Source organism: Narcine bancroftii, chromosome 1 (genome assembly GCF_036971445.1).
Source record: "Narcine bancroftii isolate sNarBan1 chromosome 1, sNarBan1.hap1, whole genome shotgun sequence".
In the NCBI taxonomy this organism is placed as follows: Eukaryota; Metazoa; Chordata; class Chondrichthyes; order Torpediniformes; family Narcinidae; genus Narcine; species Narcine bancroftii.
The window spans coordinates 152,359,340-152,379,492 of record NC_091469.1 but is presented as its reverse complement, the minus strand read 5'-3'; the positions used below and the strand labels follow the sequence as shown (position 1 = coordinate 152,379,492).

At 43.1% G+C, this 20,153-nt stretch overlaps 1 protein-coding gene across 8 annotated transcripts in view; it reads left to right on the top strand.

Moving 5' to 3' along the window:
• The window catches only part of LOC138765122 (G protein-coupled receptor kinase 5-like), a 203,458-nt gene that overhangs the window by 12,644 nt on the left and 170,661 nt on the right, over positions 1-20,153 (top strand). Inside the window, exon 2 of one of the 8 annotated variants that reach the window (XM_069941941.1) lies at positions 5,606-5,727. The exons of 5 other annotated variants lie outside the window; for them this stretch is intronic. The gene's annotated coding sequence lies outside the window, so the exon portion shown is untranslated. Of the gene's footprint in view, positions 1-5,605; positions 5,791-12,129; positions 12,150-20,153 lie in introns of those variants that run through there. 2 more of the 8 variants (XM_069941935.1, XM_069941957.1) reach the window with 2 other exon arrangements.

The window sequence follows — 20,153 nt, the reverse complement described above, 5'->3', positions numbered from 1 at the left end:
TTTAAAGCCTGACATTCGGAAGGCATTAATTATTTTAAATGTGCATGACCAGAAATGTTGCCAAGTCTTGTTGATAGGATGCCACCTGTATGATTGTACTGTACGAAACCACTTTCTTGCAGTTTGCTGTCAAAAACATTGAAAAAGCATTGCATTTACTTTAAACAATTTTACTCCTTGGTTAAACTGAGATTGTGACTTTGTTTCCTGACACTTCAATGAGGGAACCATTTTCCCTTTCTGGCTAACCCTGTCAGAATTGTGCAAGTTTCAATCCTATTCCCTTCCTCTCCTTTAAACGCCAGTAAATTAATTCTCATTAGTAATTTTTCCAGGAATCAGCTTTGTGAACCTTTGCTAAAATCTCTGAGGTAGGCCTTTCCTTTCAGTCAAAGGACCTGAACTGTGTGCTCTGCTCCAAGTGTTGTGCGACCAGGGTCCTGTGTAGTTGTAGCAAGGCAGTCTTTCTCCTGTTCTCAAATCTCTTCCTGTGCAGTTAAGCAAGCATTTTGCTGCCTTACCTGCTTATTGCAAGACTGGAGGATGGCAGCCAAAAGGTGACATTCAGTTTATTTTTGTGGTTGAGTTAGTCTCCAGCTTATTCCAGGTTGGGTTAAAAATTTAATTGAATAAAGAGAAGCTGAAGTTAAACAAGAAGGTCTGCAGATGTTGGCATCAAGTGCAGTGCACAAATGTGGTGGAGAAACTCAGCAGATCACACAGCATCCATAGGAAGTAAAAGGTAACCAGCGTTTTGGGCCTGAGCCCTTCATCGTAACCTGCTGAGTTTCTCCAGCACATTTGTTTGAATCTCAGGTGGTCAGGCCGCATCCACAGAGAGAATTGGTCAGTATTTCTGGTCTGAACCCTTTATGTGACTGTCCATTTCTCTCTACGGATGTGGCCTGACCTACTGAGTCCCTCCTGTATCCCTGTTCACTCAAGATTCCAACATCTGAAGTTCTTGTTTCCTTATTATAATTCATGAAATTTTAATTCCATCACTACACATTATTACCATAACCTGATTGTTATGGAATGGAGGCTTTTTGTCCCATCAAATCAAAGCCAGGTGAAGACAGTGTTTGGTTGAGAATAGAAATGTGCCCTAACTTTTTTTCCTTTTTAAAATATTTTTATTGATTTTAATAAAGAACTTGTGCAAACAAAATGGGGAGAATTCAATAAAATAAAAGTATGGACAGTTACATAAACTAAAGATATTCCGTATACAGCGGAACCCCAATTTAACGTGCCCCAGTTTAAGGCAAATTTGGATATTACGCGATGAGTCATTGGACTCTGGCTTCAGGCTGCCTCCAGGAGCAAGTTCGGGTGCCACGAGCAGTGTAGACATCAGGCTGCCACGGGGACGTTGGTTTACTAAAAATTAATTTGTTTTAATTTCAACTGTAACTACAACAATTTATTGAAACCCTGATTTACAGTGACCCTGCTTTTTTTGTGATGCAATTTGTTTTTGGACCCTAACTATGGTATTCTAACGGGGTTATCACATAAATTGTAAATCATATCTCTAACTTAAGCTTGTGAAGACTGGGTAATATCCAAGAACCAACGGTGCAATGTTGAGGAAGTCTTCCATAGTCACAACCTTGTCTTGGATGCATTGTCAAAATTTGATGTCAGTCATTGCCCATTGGTAAATGTAAGAGCTCATGCAATGTTTCCAGTGTTATAAGATAGCTTTCCTGGTGTACTAGCCAATGTAATCTTGCTATTAGTGGGAGCTTTGTGCGAGTAAACTGGCTGTTTTACAACATCAATTTAAAATAATTTAATTGTAAAATGTTCTGAGGGAACCTCGCACCGTAAACAATATTATCTTAACTGGCTGTGGAACAGGAAATGCAGAGTTGATAGATCAAGGATCCAAAGGGGACAAGTTTATGCTTTGGAATAAGATGCAATTCTGTCAGTTTAAAGGAATAGGGGTGGCTGGTAACATTTTTAAAATGCTGTTCTCTTGTGCTTTTAAGAAAATGTCCAGTTGAATACCTGTGCAAATAGTGGTTTGGGTTGCACCATTTGTACAAATGGTCCATGTTTTGGGTAGGGAACCTCTGTTGAGGCTCGATCTCATTAAAAGGTCCATACCTGAAACATTGATTAACACTGCCTGATCCACTGAGTTCCTCCAACTTCTCATTGCTCAAGATTCCAGGATCTGCCCTTTCTTTCTGTTTTTCATTTGAATACCTCTTTCGGTATTCTTTTGGTTTCTGGTCAGAGAGGCTGGGGACTATCCTCAGGTCAGCAATGGTTCAGTGGGTAGCACCCTTGCCTTTTGAGTCAGGGGTTTGTGGTATCCATTCCAAGATTAAAATCCAGGCTGAAACTCCATCGTGGCACCTGAGCTGCAAAACATGAGATTGAAATCTAATGCTCTATTTTGTGGTTCTGCAGTTGCTGTGATTTCAGATGGATGAGAATTGCATTGCAATTGTTGAATGTGTTTGTCCAATGTGTCATATTGGAGATCGAAGAATTTTCAGGCTAAATCTGGGGATGGGTGGGAGAAAGTGGGCAAATGCGACTGACAATATTGTTGTACAGAAGGTGATGTAGGACTGATGGGCCAAGTGGCCTCCTTTGTCATGTTGATTCAAGCCAAAGGACAATCTATAATTGTTCCTTTTGAATAGTGACCCTTTCTTACCATGTTCTAAAGCGCTTTTGTTGGCTGGTAGTTGCAGTATAAACATTTTAAATAAAGGGTTTCATTTATAATGTTGGCTCTTGTGTGGAATCTCAAAGTAATATGTATTCACTGTAACATTACAGGAACAGAGTTTATGGTCATTATCAGTGTTTGTGGAAAATGGTCACTTTTTTTAAAAACACATTAGTGACTGCAGCAGCTACCAGGCTCTCGAACCTCTCAGCAGTACCCTCACCCAGGCTCTCGAACCTCCCAGCAGTACCCTCACCCAGGCTCTTGAACCTCCCAGCAGTACCCTCACCCAGGCTCTTGAACCTCCCAGCAGTACCCTCACCCAGGCTCTCGAACCGCCCAGCAGTATCCTCACCCAGGCTCTCGAACCTTCCAGCAGTATCCTCACCCAGGCTCTCGAACCTCCCAGCAATACCCTCACCCAGGCTCTCGAACCTCCCAGCAGTACCCTCACCCAGGCTCTCGAACCTCCCAGCAGTACCCTCACCCAGGCTCTCGAACCTCCCAGCGGTACCCTCACCCCTTCAAGATCACCAAGGATATGTCTGCCCGACTAATTCCACATTTTATTTTTGCGCTCTGATTTATTTCTAACTGTTAATGTCTATTCTTATTTTCTTTTTACTGTGTGTGTTTTATATATCTCTATGTGAACGTGTGCACGTGAAATTAAACTATACATTAATTTCAAAACTGACTGTTAGGTTTAAAAAAAATACCATCTGTTCTTCAGAATGCTTCATGTGTAGTCGCAATTGTTTTCACTTTTAGATTTCTTATCCTTTTCGCTAATCGCCATCTCCCTCCTCCATCTACTTTGAAAGTTATTGGAGATTCCCTTCCTGTTGGGGTCTGAAATGTGAAACCTCAAGGGTGGCCTGCTCTTGATTACATCGCAATAAAAGTTTACAGAGTAGCACTGACTCCAAGTTGGCAAGAAATCCAACTCCTCTCTGAGGCTTTAAATTATTTCTCAGGCTTTTAGTTTATGAGCAGACCCTCTCCCAACCCTTTGATTGCTGGAGACTTGAGTCCTAAACATTGACTACTGCCCATTAAATTTTAGGGTATTTTACAATCATTTTCCAGTTCTTCATTATTCTTTGGCTGGCCTGACACCCATCATTCTCCCAATAATAAAAACAGAAAATCCTGGAAAATCTGTGTGGAAAATGAAGCAGTCTTTTGAATGATTTGTTAAATTTAGTTTGTAATTTAATGTGGACAAGTTTGACGTGTTGTACTTTGAGACGGACATGCATGGTAAACAGTAAGGAATTGCGGAGTGTGGTAAGAACGAGTATCTTGTAATACAGATACATTATTCCTTGAAATTGGCATCACAGGTTGATAGGAACATAACGAGAGCTTTTGGCACATTGGCCATCATAAATAAAAGTATTGAGGACAGCAGTTGGGATGTTATGTTGAAGTGATACAAGGCATTGATGTGGCCAAATTTGGAGTATTTTATACAGTTTTGAAAAGCTATTAGGAAAGATGTAAACAAGATTGAAAGAGCGGGGAGACAATTTACATGAATGTTGCCAGGACTTGAGACGCTGAGTTATGGGGAAAGGCTGAATAGGTTATTGCCTGGAGTGTTGGAGAATGATTTATACGAAGGAATGAATGTTGGCTGTTTGATGAAGGTATACAAAATGATGAGGGGTATTGGTAGGGTGAATGCAAGCAGACTGGGTGAGACAGGAGCGAGAGGACATGGGTTAAGACTGAAAGGTGAAATATTTAAAGGGAACATGAAAGGGTGGTTTGAGTGTGGAGTAAGCCACCAGCAGAGATGGTGGATGTGGATTCGATTTCAGCATTGAAGAGAAGATTGGATAGGTACATGGATGTTGGAGGAGCGCAGAGGGCGATTGTGCAGGTCAATGCGATTAGGTGGAATAAATAGTTTGGCACTGACAAGATGGACTCGAAATGTAGATTGTTTCTCTTTCTGGAAATGCTGACTGACCTGTGCTTTCTAACATTTTCTGTTTTATTTCATATTTCCAATTTCTGCAGTTTTTTGTTTGATTTTCATTATTCTCCTCACCTATTAACTTCCCCTCCCCCCACCTTGAGATGTGAGGTTCCCTTCAGGAAGGGCATTTTTAAGCTGCAAATGAAGCCTCATTTGAACTGGGCCAAAGGGACTGTGTCCATGTTGGATCTCACTCTGACCTTTCACCATGGCTTAAGCCCTGCTCATTTTGTTGTTCCCCTCCTATCAGTATTTGTGCCAAGACAGGAGTGAGCATTCCTTTCCGTTGTTCTTGCTGAGATGAGACAGCGAGGTCCGGAGATCAAACATTTGTTTATTTCATTGAAATTGCACAGCTTGTTCATTGATGATGCCAAATTGTTCTGTAGCATTGACTTGTTCTTCCTCTGCAAACCTTCTGAGAACTTGCTGGTTCTTCGATTTTTCGCCTTGTGAACCAAAATGCTGCGATTGCCTGCCTGAGCATCTGCCCTGTTCTGGGAGATCCTGCTGACGGGCAGCACCCAGCATAGACTCTGTTCCCGCTGCTGTCAGAAGACACAAACACCAGGTTCAGGAATTGCTGATAACCCTCCACCATCAGACTCCTCAACAACAAACTCAGAGACTTATTTATTACTGAATATATTGTTTGTATATTGCACCGTCAGTTAGTTTGCATTTCTCTCCCTTTGAAAATTTTTTGCACTACCGAGGAGTAGAAATTCTGCTTTGCCCGCAGGAAAAAGTATCTCAGGGTTTTATGCGATGTCATGTATGTACTTTGACAATGAATCTGAATGTTTTTAAGACCATTATTTTAAGAAGCAATGGACTTACTTCTCTCGATAATCTTTGTGAGTCAGATAAATTTTTATTGGGGTGTTTGGGACACTGTTACCAGTACTGGCCTTTTGTTTTAGTCCAGGCTCTAATTGGCTGAATTTAAGTGCCAAGCTCCGAGGTTGCATTTCAGCTCGATTTAACGATAAATTAAAGGGACGAAGGACGAAAGGCACGCAAGATTATGAGGTGCATCGATAGGGTGAGCAGCCAGCACCTTTTTCCTCGAGTGACAATAACAAATGACCGAGGGCATCTATTGTAGGTGAGTGAAGGAAAGTTCAGGGAAGATCACAATGTTGCAAGATAAAGGAACAGAGGTAGGCCATTTGGTCCATCGAGTCTGCTCCGCAAATCCACCGAGATAAACTGTTCTCACATCTAGTTCAAAATTCTTGCTTTTCCCCTTTGATACCTTGACTAATTAGGTACCTGTCAATCTTCCCTTTAAACTCCCCCAATGATCGGGCCTCCACAGCTGTATGTGGCAATGAATTCCACAAATCCATGACCCTCTGACTAAAGAAATGTCTCCTTGTCTCTGTTTTCAATGGTTACATTCTAATTCTAAGACTATGCCCTTTTGTCCTAGATTCACCCACCAAGGGAAACATCTTATACTCTGTCCAATCCTTTCATCATTCGATACGTTTCCATGAGGTCGCCTCTTATTCTTCTATATTCCAATGAATACAGACCAAGAACTAATAAACATTCCAAACACGTTAGCTCTTGCATTCCAGGAACTATCCTGGTAAATCTTCTCAGCACTCTCTCCGACATCATTACATCCCTTCCAAGATAAGGGGCCCAAAACTGCACACAGTACTCTAAATGTAGAGTACCGTAGAGCCTCATCGACACCTCTTTACTCTGATACACTATTCCTCTTGAAATGAATACCTACATAGCATTCGCTTTCTTTACTGCCAATCCAACTTGGTGTTAATCTTTAGGTTATCCTGCACGTGGACCTCTCCAAGGCCCTTGGAACTTCCGAATTTTGAATTTTCTCTCCATCCAAGTAATAATCTGCCTGTTTATTTCCTCTTCCAAAATGTACAACTGTACAATTCTCAACATTGTATCTCATCTGCCGTTTCTTTGCCCACTCTCCTAAGCCGTCCAAGCCTCTGCAACCTTTTGGTTTCTTCAACACTTCCTACTCCACCATCTATCTTGGTGTCATCTGCAAACTTGACCACAAAACCATTCAATGCATAATATAAGATGTCTGAGGTAATTCCCCACCCCAACAGAGAGCAGTGGGTACCTCAAATGCATTGCTGGGGTGGGGGGGGGGGGGCGGGGATTGGTGGTGGAGGCAGGTACAATTGGGACATTTAGAAGACTTGGATACATGGATGTCCAAAGAGGGCACACAAAATTATTGAGGACCCCTTCCACCCATGCACTCAGCATCTTTCAGCTGCTCCCATCATGAAAGAGCGTATCAGAGCCAGCACCACCAGGCTGAGGAGCAGCTTCTTCCCACAGGCAGTGGGAACGCTGAACGGTTAAAGGAACTGCTCACAATGACCCTCCGAGGCGACTGTTAACTAAACAATATTTATTAATTTGTGTCTGCATGTGTGCTACATCTAGTTGTGTCTCTGTGTGTTTTGCACTGAGGACCAGAGATCACTGTTTCGTTGGGTTGTTATTTGTGCCATCAGATGACAATAAACTTGGATGAAAGAAAAATAGAGGGTTATAGAAGTGAAGAAGTGAAGGATGAGATTGTTCTATAGTCCTGGTCTCTGAAATGCTAGTCAAGTGCCAAGGATTGATGAGAAATTTGCAGCACTAATTCATGTTACTGACAGTTTCATCATTGTGTTGGCCTTTAATCGATGATTTTGTGTCATCCTTTATGGGATCGTGATGTGCCCCCATGACTGCTCTCAACTAACTGGGAAGCTCTTTGGGCACCTGTGCTGTGTTTGTATGGGATAATGTTTTGGTGATGTTGATTTGTGGGACAAATATTCGGCAGGCGCTGTAACCAGACCCCCATATTTGTGACTTTAATGATCACAGGTTGACCTTGGAGCACTTTGTAGCCACAGGCAGATGATATCTATAGTCAACATCCTGCTTACCACATGTAATCTACACCACTGCTGTCTCCCATGTGTATTCGTGTTTTTAAAGCTTCCTAGTATCAAAGGGACTGTTTTCTTTTTCTCTGCCCGTCTTGGGCAGTAGAATTTCCAATACGTCTGCAGGCCTTGTTTTGGGTTGGGAGAGGTAGAGCGTGAGTATTGTCAAAGGGGGTATTCGACAAGAAGGTTCAAGGTCATTAGACTGTTCCATACTCCCATATTTGCTCTTGCAGCATCTGAGGCCTGCACTCTTAATGACAATAAAATATTCCCAGTGGTACTATCTTGTTTATTGAGTAAATGAATGTTTTGGAGCTCACCAAGGTGTATCAGACAAATTGGTCTTCCATGGAGCGTCCATTTTTTAAAAAGTTAAATATGGACGCACAGCATTTCTGCCCATGCCACCCAATTACCTGCAACCCCTGGTACAAATTGAACGGTGGGAGGAAACCGGAGCGCCCGGAGGAAACCCATGCAGACACAGAGAGAACGTACAAACTCTTCTCAGCGCATTATTGGAATCCCGGTCGCTGGCGCTGTAACAGCGTTGTACTAACTTCTATGTTAACCGTGCCGCCCCTCTTGACTTTGCACTTTGTTGAGAACGTGGCTCAGGCCAATCATGCACATCCACTCTCCTCCAATGTGGAAAAGCAGCAGCCAATGTGTTAAAAGTGTCCTCTCACCTGGCCACACTCTCTTTAACTCCACCACCCACCACCCCCCCCCCCCGCCCAGTTAGGAAGAAGATGCATATGTGAGATTATGCATCAGTACATTGAGGACAATTTCCTGCAGTTATTAGACTCTTGAATGAACTCCAAAATAGTAAGATTGTTTTGCGGTTGCTCCATCCCAACTGATCTGTCTGTAACTGAACTGTCTTGTTCTATGAGATGATAAGATGCCTACAGCTCTGCTTGTAAACAACTTCTATCACAACTTTTGGTGTGTTCCAATAAACTTGAACTTTTGCCAAACTGGCAGCTGAGATCAGTGAACCAAATCCATTTGAATAATTTAAATGAATGGCTGGCATTTGTATCCACAAGGATAGCTTTGCAAAGTTGAACTTGTGCTTATAAATGGGGTGGGACTGTGGACAGATCACACGTGCAATGCTTGCACTGTTCAGGTTGTCTTGATGTTAGGAATGTGGAGTCACAGCAGAAAGGTTTTCACGATGCCACAGCCATGAAGACATGTTGGCAGGGAAGGATGAGAATTCTGTTCCTCTTCTCTTGAAAGGACACAGTTAAGATAAACCTAAATTAAGTCTTTAAAGTGATTGAGCCAGCAAAGAGAAGGTTGGTGGGTGGGGGGGGGGGGGGTGGAAAGAGGGGAAACATGGGTAGAAATGGTCAGCCTGTTTTTCTGGTCAAGACCTTTTACCTGGACCCGGGGTGCCAAACTTGCTTGACATAAGAGCTACATACAATAAACTTCAGACGTTTGAGAGCTGCAAGACATGAAAAAAAAATTACATGCATGCTTTTTTAATCTTACATGCACATTTTGTTTCAAATTTTAAATTTAGACATGCAGCATGGTAACAGGCCATTTCTGTCCATGAGTCCATGCCACCCAATTAACCAACACCACCAGTAAGTTTTGAATGGTGGGAGAAAACCAGAGCCCCCAGGAGAAAGCCACGGAGACATGGGGAGAACATACAAACAGTGTGGGATTTGATCCCTGGTCCCGATTGCTGGAGGTGTAATGGCGTTGAACCAACCCTGCTGCCCAAAATTTTATAAATGTTAAGAAATCCATGTGCGTAATGATATTTATTCATATATGCAGTTTTTAAAACTGCGATTTGTATTAGTTTTGATCATTAAAAAGTACACATATATACTCATCTATAGTTAAATTTGGTCGACCAATTTTTAGGGTAAAATTTTAGGGGTCGACTATTACACGCATACTACTTTTGCCTGTGGTAAGTACCTGCATCGTTCGGGGTGTCATGAGCTCGGATGGGCTGGTAGGTGGCTGGAACTGGGTGGTAAGTCTACGTTCAGGGTGTTGGGAGCTCAGGTGGGTGGCTGGGGCCTCGGCGAGAGTCTGCAATCAGAGTGTCGGGGTTCGGGCCTAGATCACATTTGCATTCTGATAATTTCACTGCCTGCAACACAGCCATACATGCTGCAATCACGTAATCCGCAAGGTACTCCCACTAAAACTACCATTGTGAGCACCGGCTCATACGATTTCTGTCTCAGCCAACATACTTCCGTGAGCCACACGTTATACATCAAAGAGCTGCATGTGGCTTGCAAGTTGCGGTTTGGCCACCCCGTTCTAGACCAAAGTAGGAAGGGGACATACGAGTTCAGGTGGTCTCCAGGTTACAAAAGTGTTTCGTTACCTGGATCTATCTATGCTGAATTTGTAAGTAAGGTGGAACAGGTACTTAAGGTTCTTATTGAGCATTCATGAGGTAACATTATGGACATTGGAGAACAGCCCGTTCGTAAGTACGAACAGAGACTAGATATCAAAGGAAGAGATGGGGTGGGGGGAGAGAAGCTGGGGAGAGGCTCAGAGGTGTTGGCATATTTGATAGATGGCAAAATTGGAGAGATCACTGGGGGTGAGGGTGGAGGGGTGGGAAAGTTAGCAAGAAATAATGGAAGTAGATAGAGGCAAGATGAAAACAATGAGCCAGAGAGAGGTGTGGTTTCCTAAAATGGGAAACATTGACGCTCTCATGTTATTGGGTTTAAGGCTGTCCAGGAGGAATATGTGTTGTTCCTCAAGGTTTATTTTTGTGTTCAAAGGGTAAGCATGGCATTGATAAGCGCATGAGCAGCAGCTGTTACAAGAGCTGGCAAGCAACGATGTGGAACCGCTCTGAGGCAAATGCTTCAATGAATGTAAGGGAAGGTTGGCAGCTGCAATGGGGAAATTGAGAGCAATTCTGATGGATTTGGAGATGCTGAGCCATGAAATGGTTGAGTTGAATAATTGCTGTGTTGTACGTTCTGTAGATGTGCAATTGAAAAAGCACTCTTTAAAAACACAAGGCTGAAGAAACTCAGCAGGTCAAACAGTGTACTTTAAAGAGTAAAAATAAGGTCAAGTTTATTGACATCTGATTGTACAACTTCAACCCAACAAAAGTGTTCTCTGGTCCTCGGTGCAAAAACACCCAGACACACAAGCAGACATAATACACATAGAGACAAATAATACATATGCTGGACAAGTATTACATCTATAAAACTAAATAAATAAATAATGTTTTGTACAAATGAGAGTTTCGGGTGGTTAATGTGAGCAATTCCTTTTGTCATTCAGCATTAAGCTGTTCCTCAGCCTGGTGGTGTTGGCTCTGATCCTCTTGTATCTCTTCATCACCAGGAGCAGCTGAAAATTCTGTGTGAGTCGAAGGGGTCTTCAATGGTTTTCTGCTCCCTCCAGACAACGATCCCGGTAGATCACATCGATGGGGGGTGGGGGGGAAGGAAGACTCCAGTGATCCTCCTTGCCACTCTTATGGTCCTGTGGATTGACCTCCGATCCATTATAAAGATACATAAGCAATTTCAGGCATGAACCTTTCATCAAGGTTTGACAAAATGTGGGCAGGTGGTCAAACGCGTTTCAGGCTCAAGCCCGATACGTTGGTTGTGTATCTTTACCTTTGCTATATAAAGATGCTGTTTGACCAGCTGAGTTTCTCCTGAGTTGTGTTTTTACTTCAACCACGGTGTTTTACTCCTGAAAAAGCACTTGTACTGCTGCTTTCATCTGGGGATCAGTGTTGGAATCCTTTATAAAGGTGACAGGATCAGTGCTATATGATTGGATTGATGCATTTAAAGATAAACTAGCTAAGTGTGAAGATGAACTGATTGGAAAGAAATACTGATTGGGTTAGAGGGAGATGTGGGAGAGGAGCACAGACACCAACGCAAATGAGAGTTACAGGAAGGAAGCCATTTGACCCATTAAGTCCATGGTGTTCTCTATGCTAGAATGATCTCACTAGTCTTTCTCCATAAACAGCATATTTTATATACATCATTTCCTTTTGATGGATTGACCCTTCATTGCTCCTTTTGGCAGTATAGACCTAGAACCACTTGCAGAATATCACTTTGTTTCTTGAACGAGTTGTCTTCCTTTTGAGTCCTTGCATTTTGATGCTTTTGTAATGGTTTCTCTCTGACTCTGTCAAGTAGTTTCAGGATTTTAAATATTTCTGTCAGATCCACTCTGAACTGGTCTTAAATGGGAGGAACTTTGGTTGTTCTCTTTTATCAACATAATTGTAATCCTTTATTATTTTGGATTTTGTAACAGTTATGCTAAATTAGGCTGTTTCCTGCATGATTAACATGCAATATCCAGGCCATCAAAAATTTAGCGGAAGTGGCAATACACAGCTGCTGGAGAAACTCAGCAGGTCATGCACCATCCACAGGAAGGGTAACCAACATGCCTTTGGAGAAAATGAATGCTTTGCTATAATTTCAAAACTCTGCAATCCTTTGTAAAACCTTGTCTGGTAAGGTGACTGAATTATGAACTGGCGACCATTAGGATTTCAGTTCATGGGCTAGCAGGATGTGTGCGCTACTCTACAGTAGAATAGAGGGGTTTTTATTTTGCTTTGGCATGTTTCCACCTCCTCATCTTAGAAAACAGTAGTTCCTCATACTTTGTTTAGGTTTTTGTAGGGCTGACTGGCGAGCTGCCACGAGATTCTCTAGCTCTGTTTATGCTCGTCTTAGAGACTCACGAGTAGCACAGTGCGTGGTCTAGAGTGGGGTAGATTCTGGATTCAGAGTCGGATTTTCCAATTGTCAATCATCCTTGGTGTGTTGAAAGAAAACGTCTGATCGAGATTGAGATTTGTTTATGTTGATTAGCCAGTTAGGTCATTGTTGCATGTCTCCAAAAATTGTCTTTTATAGGTTGCTCCCTCTTCACAATTTTGAGTGATGTCCTGGAAACGAGAAACTTGTCTTTACAACATAAAAGAAGGGGGAGGATCCCCAGTTTTGTCCTCTGGTGTATTCTGTCTCTTTCTACTGATCATGTCTTTAGCCCTTTGTGAATCCCGAGTGGGAATTCCATCCTTAAACCTCTCTCCTTAAGCCTTTCTTTGGATACATATTCTGATACCAAGGTTCTGTTCACCTGTCATAATGGCTCATGCTCCACTCTCAATTACATTTGAGTCATAGAATTTTACAGCATGGAAAGAAGCCGATCTGCTTGACCTGCCCAATGGCATTTACCTGCATATAGCCCTTATCCTTCTGTATCTTTCCTAAGCATGTATCGGGCACACAAAACTCAAAACGGTCAACCAGTTTACCTATCTCGGCTGCACCATTTCATCAGATGCAAGGATCGACAATGAGATAGACAACAGACTCGCCAAGGCAAATAGCGCCTTTGGAAGACTACACAAAAGAGTCTGGAAAAACAACCAACTGAAAAACCTCACAAAGATAAGCGTATACAGAGCCGTTGTCATACCCACACTCCTGTTCGGCTCCGAATCATGGGTCCTCTACCGGCATCACCTACGGCTCCTAGAACGCTTCCACCAGCGTTGTCTCCGCTCCATCCTCAACATCCATTGGAGCGCTTTCATCCCTAACGTCGAAGTACTCGAGATGGCAGAGGTCGACAGCATCGAGAGGACCATCGCCTTCCCAAGATCGTGTTATATGGTGAGCTCTCCACTGGCCACCGTGACAGAGGTGCACCAAAGAAAAGGTACAAGGACTGCCTAAAGAAATCTCTTGGTGCCTGCCACATGGACCACCGCCAGTGGGCTGATATCGCCTCAAACCGTGCATCTTGGCGCCTCACAGTTTGGCGGGCAGCAACCTCCTTTGAAGAAGACCGCAGAGCCCACCTCACTGACAAAAGACAAAGGAGGAAAAACCCAACACCCAACCCCAACCAACCAATTTTCCCCTGTAGCCGCTGCAACCGTGTCTGCCTGTCCCGCATCGGACTTGTCAGCCACAAACGAGCCTGCAGCTGACGTGGACTTTTACCCCCTCCATAAATCTTCGTCCGCGAAGCCAAGCCAAAGATCTGTCAAATGTATTTTAAACGCTAATTGTACACTCTTTGTTTTTGGCAACCTGTTGTGTGAAAGTGACACCTCTCAGGTCTTTCCCATCTTGCCTTAAATCTATGCTCTCTAATTTTAGATTCTCCATTCCTGGGAAAAGGTTATTTCCCTTATCTATAAACTCTTGTGATTATAAACTCCTAATACCTTCTATACTCCAGGGAGAAAAACTCCAGTCTATCCAACCTCGTTTTAATGATTCAAGACAGTAGTAGGCCATTCCAGTCTATTAAACCTGTGGTGCCCAATTACTCCAAATTAACCTACCAATCCTGAATGCTTTGGAGGGAGGAAACCAGTGTACTCAGATATTTAACTGATAAATATTTGGAATTGTCTGGTATAAGTGCAACTACTGGGTGCAGGCTTCCAGCTTATGTATTGGAACTACACTGTAGGACAAATTTAAAAATTTTCATTTAAATTTAGACACACAGCACGGTAACAGGCCCTTCTGGCCCACCAGCCCATGTCGCCCAATTGACCTACAACCCCCATCTGTTGTGAAGGGTGGGAGGAAACCCACGCAGACTCGGGGAGGACATACAAACTCCTTACAGACAGAGCGGGATTTGCCTCGTGTCTTCGTGACTGCATTTAGAGTCTGAACAGGGAGATCCCAAAGGGAAAAAAAAATTTTTGAGTTGAAAAAAGTATGGGGCTGGCAGCTTCTAAAAAATGTAACTGTGTTCACAGTTCATCTTTGCCCATCGTGCTTAAATCCTGCTCCGTTTGGAATAATGTTATACTAATATTTACTGACTGCGCCAGTTTGTGAGATTAGCAAGTAACGTGCGGTGCCTGCACTGGGCTCCAAGTCATCTGAAAAGCTCGATCTAGATAGAGCACTCACTCCATGCTAGTTGCCATTTGGGATAGAATCCACGGGTACAGCCACCACACAAAAACCTTATTCCCTGAATCCACTTGGTACTGCTGAATTTTCCGACACTGACCAAAATATCTGACCTTGAGGGTCTTGTTATGGAGCCTGTTCTATTTTCACCTGACCTCGACAGTTGCAGTGGTCGTTACATGGAGCTGTGGGGCAGCAAGCTCTCTGCTTGATTATTCCTTTAACCCCTTGCTCATCTCTCCCTCCCATCTATCATGCAAAGGTTTATTATAATGTCATTGTGTTGTTGGGCCAGTGGCCCAACATGGTTAAGAATGGTACATTGATCCTTTTCAGCATGTATGCCGTCATGTCTTTCTTTCGAGCTTTGGGCGATTTCATAAGATTCCTGTCCATCTAGCCACCTTGGCAGAATACTTTACATTGCACAGAAGAGTGGTTTCTTTGTTTATGCTGTCCATAATGTCAACCTAAACTAATCTCATCTGACTACCCTTCCTGTTCTTGAGTATATCAGAATGCCTCATAAACATTGCTATTGTCTCTGCTTCTACTGGTAGGTGCCTGAAACATGCACCTCCACACACCTACTATTCTGTGTATTTTTTTAAAAAAACTGTCTACCATGAGGGATCTAGTGAACTTCTTTACTTGCAGTCTATTATGATTTTTACACAGCATTCGCAGGATTTTTCCGTTATGAATAGTCTACGATATGCCGGCATTGGTCATTCACATTGGAACGACCAAAACTTGCAAATCTCTGTATCAGTCCACCATTTTATACAGCATACCAGCATTCCGCGAGCAAAAGGGGCGGGACGTGTAACTCAACAGTGATGGCGTCTGTGTCTAATGTCATGTATAACATATCATACTTGACTGCATGTTAGATCCACTTGTTTTGCCCAAAAAAATGGCTCAAATATATTCCCCCGGTTTTATATGTCAGGTTGAAGTTAGGGTGATAATGGTGAGTAATGCTGTCGGTTCCTACACTGGTCACTGTTGTGTTGAGAAAGTATCAGGTTCGTGAGAGGCGAGTCTTGACGTAAAGGCTTGCTATCAAATGTTTCATTTATTAACTCAACAATCAATAGAAGATCGTGGGAAAATCGTAGCGGGAATAAAGCACACTTGCACAATTTATGAAAGAGCATGGGAAACAACACGCACAATTTAATAAGACATTTGTGCCCAATGTATAAAGGAGCATAGAAAAATACACTAACAATTCAATAAAGAGCGTGGGATAATACATGGACAATTTAATAAAACGTATGCACACAATTTATAAAAGAGCGTGGGAAAATCTTCTGCAAGTATTGATCGAAAGAAGTGGCTTTCAAAGTTTTTCTTTCCGCTCACATTCCACCTTAAGTAACCCCTTACTAATCACCGCTACCTATCATTGGGGCCTGGTGGCGGGCTGTTGGTGGGGGAAGGGGATGGTTCAAACTGAGAACAAACCCACAGACCAGCTTGCTCACAATCTGGCAGACCTAGTGTCAAATCTAGGGTTAGGGTTTAGATTAGATTTGACAGTATGCGGACATCAGGATAATCATCCCTCTCTGGTCTCCTCTCTGAGGTTCTGGGTAACTATAAATTGCCACGTTTGGTTGGCCCATGCTTGCATTACCCTGTGCCTATTTCTAGCTCTTAATGGGATCAGTGCCTTATTTCCCTTTCTGGTACTTGTGCATTTTGATATGTCTTGGGGTAGGTTTATTGTCAGCATAGTGGGTGACCTTGTATTTCATACCTTTGGGTTAGGGTTAGATGTGGGATTTGGGATAGGGTAAGGTGTGGGTTTCTGGTGAGGATTAAGGCTATGGTTAGGGTTGTGGATAGGGTTAGGCTTAGCGGCTCACAGCAACCGAGAGCTGGCAGTAGGCTATGGGAGAGCGGGACACCAGGCAGCGGATGCTGGAACAGAGTGGGACAGTGGGCTGTGGGAAATAGCAGGCAGCGGATCGCCAGTGCAGGGCGGGACAGCGGGCCTTGGGAGAGAGCAGGCAGCCGACTGCTGGAACAGCGGGACACGGGCGAGAGCAGGCAGCCGGCTGCCGGGGTGAGTGGGACAGCGGGGGAGAGCAGGCAGCCGACTGTCGGGACGAGCAGGCTGTGGGTAAGAGCAGGTAGCACGAAAAGAAAATTTATGGTACACAATATACTGAGAAAATTACAGTACACAAATCACATTATGACCTGAGTTGGGCCCAGAGTACCTGCAGCATAGTTTACACTGCAGAAGTTCAGGGAAAATGACAAGGGGTCTTGGTGAAAAAAAAGTCGTAACTGGAACGGCACCTCCATTCCAGTACCACACTTTTTACACAGCAGGTGTTCTGGGGGGTGGGGGGTGGGGTGGGGAAGAGAACGCAGTGGCTGTGTGAAAAGCATACATGTTAACAACATCCACTGCCCTGAGTCGGTCAGATATTTTTGTTACTTCCGGAAACACTCAGCCAAGTTTAAGAGGTAGGACCTCTCTTATACAAGAGCTTGGTTGGACAATACAGCTGCACAGGACTTCTGTCCCTTCACCTCCTGTCAAGCAAATAAAACTTTATCATTCTAACTAATTCCTTGTTTTGGGTGGTTCTCCCCGATTTGTTCATTCTGTGACTGTAAGCACATGTTTGCTGGTGTGCGTATTTTCTGGATGCTGGCTTGTCTCCTTGATGCCACTGCCCAGACTAATGCCTGATGATATTGAGATGCCATCCAAACAATGGGCATCATTCTTGCCTGTTGATGTAAAAAAAAATTGGACCTACAGCACAGTAACAGGCCCTTCCAGCCCATGCCACCCAATTGACCCGCAACCCTCGTACTTTTTGAAGGGCGGGAGGAAACTTGAGAATCCGGAGGAAACCCACACTGATACAGGAAGAACGTGCAAACTTCTTACAGAAAGCAGCAGATTCAAATCAGTCCAAGTTTGTGGTTTCAACTGAAGAGAGTTGAAAATGGCATCTGTACTGAGATACAGGTTGAAAATGAACTTGGGTTGCCAAGCCATAGAAGGCTATAGATCTAATATAGGTCGATAGGATTAGTGTAGATAAATACAAAGGCTAGTGTGAACATGATGGGCTGAAGGGCATGTTTTGTGCTGTTGAATACTAATATAAATGAATTAAGTAGGAGAACAGCTGGGAAGTTTTCCCTTGAGCCCCAGTTAATACTTATTCCTAAGCTAATATAAAAGTATTAATAGCTCATAATCATGTTGCTGTCAGTAAATTAGCCGTTGATGGAAAAGAAAATTATGGCCAGGATACAAAGTGGAATTTTTCTGGATATTTCTTCACCTGTGTGATGATCAAAAACCATCCCATCTACAATTTGCAAGTTATGTTACGAGATTAAGGGCAGTAGGGGTGGCATAGCGGTTAGGCAATATTGTAACAGTGGTAGCCACCCGCGTTCAAATCCATTGATTGTAATTTTTCCCTGTAACCGTGTGGGCTAGGGTTGGATGAGTTTTTTTTAACGTGTTGGTTGCTTTTTCAAGGCAGCAGGAAGTGTAGACGGAGGGGGAAGTATTTTGTGTGTGATCAGAGCTGGTGCTCGCTACCCTCTACAGTTTCTTGTGGTCTTGGGCAGAGCAGTTCCTGCACCGAGCAGTGACGAACCCTGATATCTGTAGAAGTTGTTAGGGGACAATGCTGAATTTATTCGGGCTCCTGAGGAGCTTTCTTGGCCATTGTATTGATGAGCAGACATTGCAAGCCAATTCACCCTCAGATGGAAAATGAGCTTAAGTTTTCCAAGTGCTCTGGCTGAATTTCCCTGAAGAAAAAGAAACATTGATGGTGAAGCTTGCTTTTATTGGCCAGGCCATTGAGTCCAGGAGTTGGGGCATCACCTTACAAGAGGTTGGTAAGGTCACACTTGGAGTATTGTGTGCATTTCCAGTTGCCTAGCTGTAGGATGGATGTCATTGAGTTAGAACTATAGAACAGAAACAGGCCCTTCTGCCCTCTTAGTCTGTGGCGAGCAATTTTAGTCCCACTGACCTGCACCCAGTCCATTGCCCTCCACACCCCTCCCATCCATGTACCTGTCTAAATTCTTCTTAAATTTAAAAATTGACCCCGTATTCACCACTTAAGCTGGCAGACTGTCCTACGCTCACACCACTCTCTGGGAAGAAGTTCCTCCAATGTTCCCCCTAAACTTTTCACTTTTATCCCTATCCTCTCACCTACCCTCAGTGGAAATAGCCTATTTATATTTATTCAGTCTATCCCCCCCCTCATAATTTAAAATACCTCATCAGATCTTTCCTCATTCTTCTTCATTCCAGGGGAAAAATGTCATAAACTTTTTAACTTTTCTCTGTAACTCAGCTCCTGAAGTCTGAGCAACATCCTAGTAAATCTTTTTTTTTAAATATTTTAGTTTTGATTTTCAAAGACTCATATAAATTCAGGTAACATGACACTTTCTTACAACACTTATTTATAACATACGGAGTCTGTTCCCCCCCCCACTCCCCATGCCCAGTACAACCGAGAATAAAGTCACATAAGTTATACAAGTACAAAAATAAAACATAATTACAATGAGGTTAATGGCCCTTGCAAAAAAAAACTGAAAAAAACTCAGGTACTTAAATAAAAAGGGGTAAGGGACAAAAAAAAACAAGAGCACGTCGTCTGTGCCACGTCCCACTTCTTTGATCCCAATCGTTTCCCTTTTGGGATGGGTTACTTCATTTCCTTCATTCCAAAAGGGGGAAGATAAGGTTGCCACACTCTAACGAATGTGTCATATTTCCTCTTTAAATTATATGTAATTTTCTGCAGGGGAAGGCAACTCTGCATTTCTGTATTCTGTCGTGTAATATTTAGTTGGACTTCCAAGTGACCATTATACATTTCCTGGCTTCCGCCAAAGCGACCTTCACAAACTGAATGTGGTACTTGGACAGTTTAAAACCCACGTTCATAATGTTTCCCAGAAGGTACAAGCCCGGATCCTGTGGAAAATCCACCTTTGTAATTTTTTTCAGTACGTCCCCCAGGTCCTCCCAGAAGGATCGCACCTTTGTACACCAGGTTGAGTGGATAAAGGTTCCAATCTCAACACCTCACTTAAAGTAAATTTCTGAGGTTTCTGATTTAGATTATTTAATTTTTGTGGTGTGAGGTACAGTCAATGCAAGAAATTGTATTGCACCACCCTGCACTTGGCATTAATAACAGCAGTCATGCTGTCCCGACCTCCCAGTTAATCTTCACTGCTCTTTCAATCTGTGCTGCAGTGACAAGGGAACATAAATTCAAAAAGATACCAGGATTGGATGGCTTGTATAATGAGAGACGGGATTGGCCCACCTTCCGGAATGTAGGAGGCAGAGGTTTATAAAATCATGAGGGGACATGATTGCAGGGGGAAAATTATGAGGGGAAATTTCTTCACGCAAAGGGTGGTTGGGATGTGGAATAAGTTTCCAGCAGAGGTGGTTGAAGCAAGGATGTTATTTACATTTAAGGAAAGACTGGATAATTACATGGAGGGGAGAGGATTGGAGGGGTATGGAC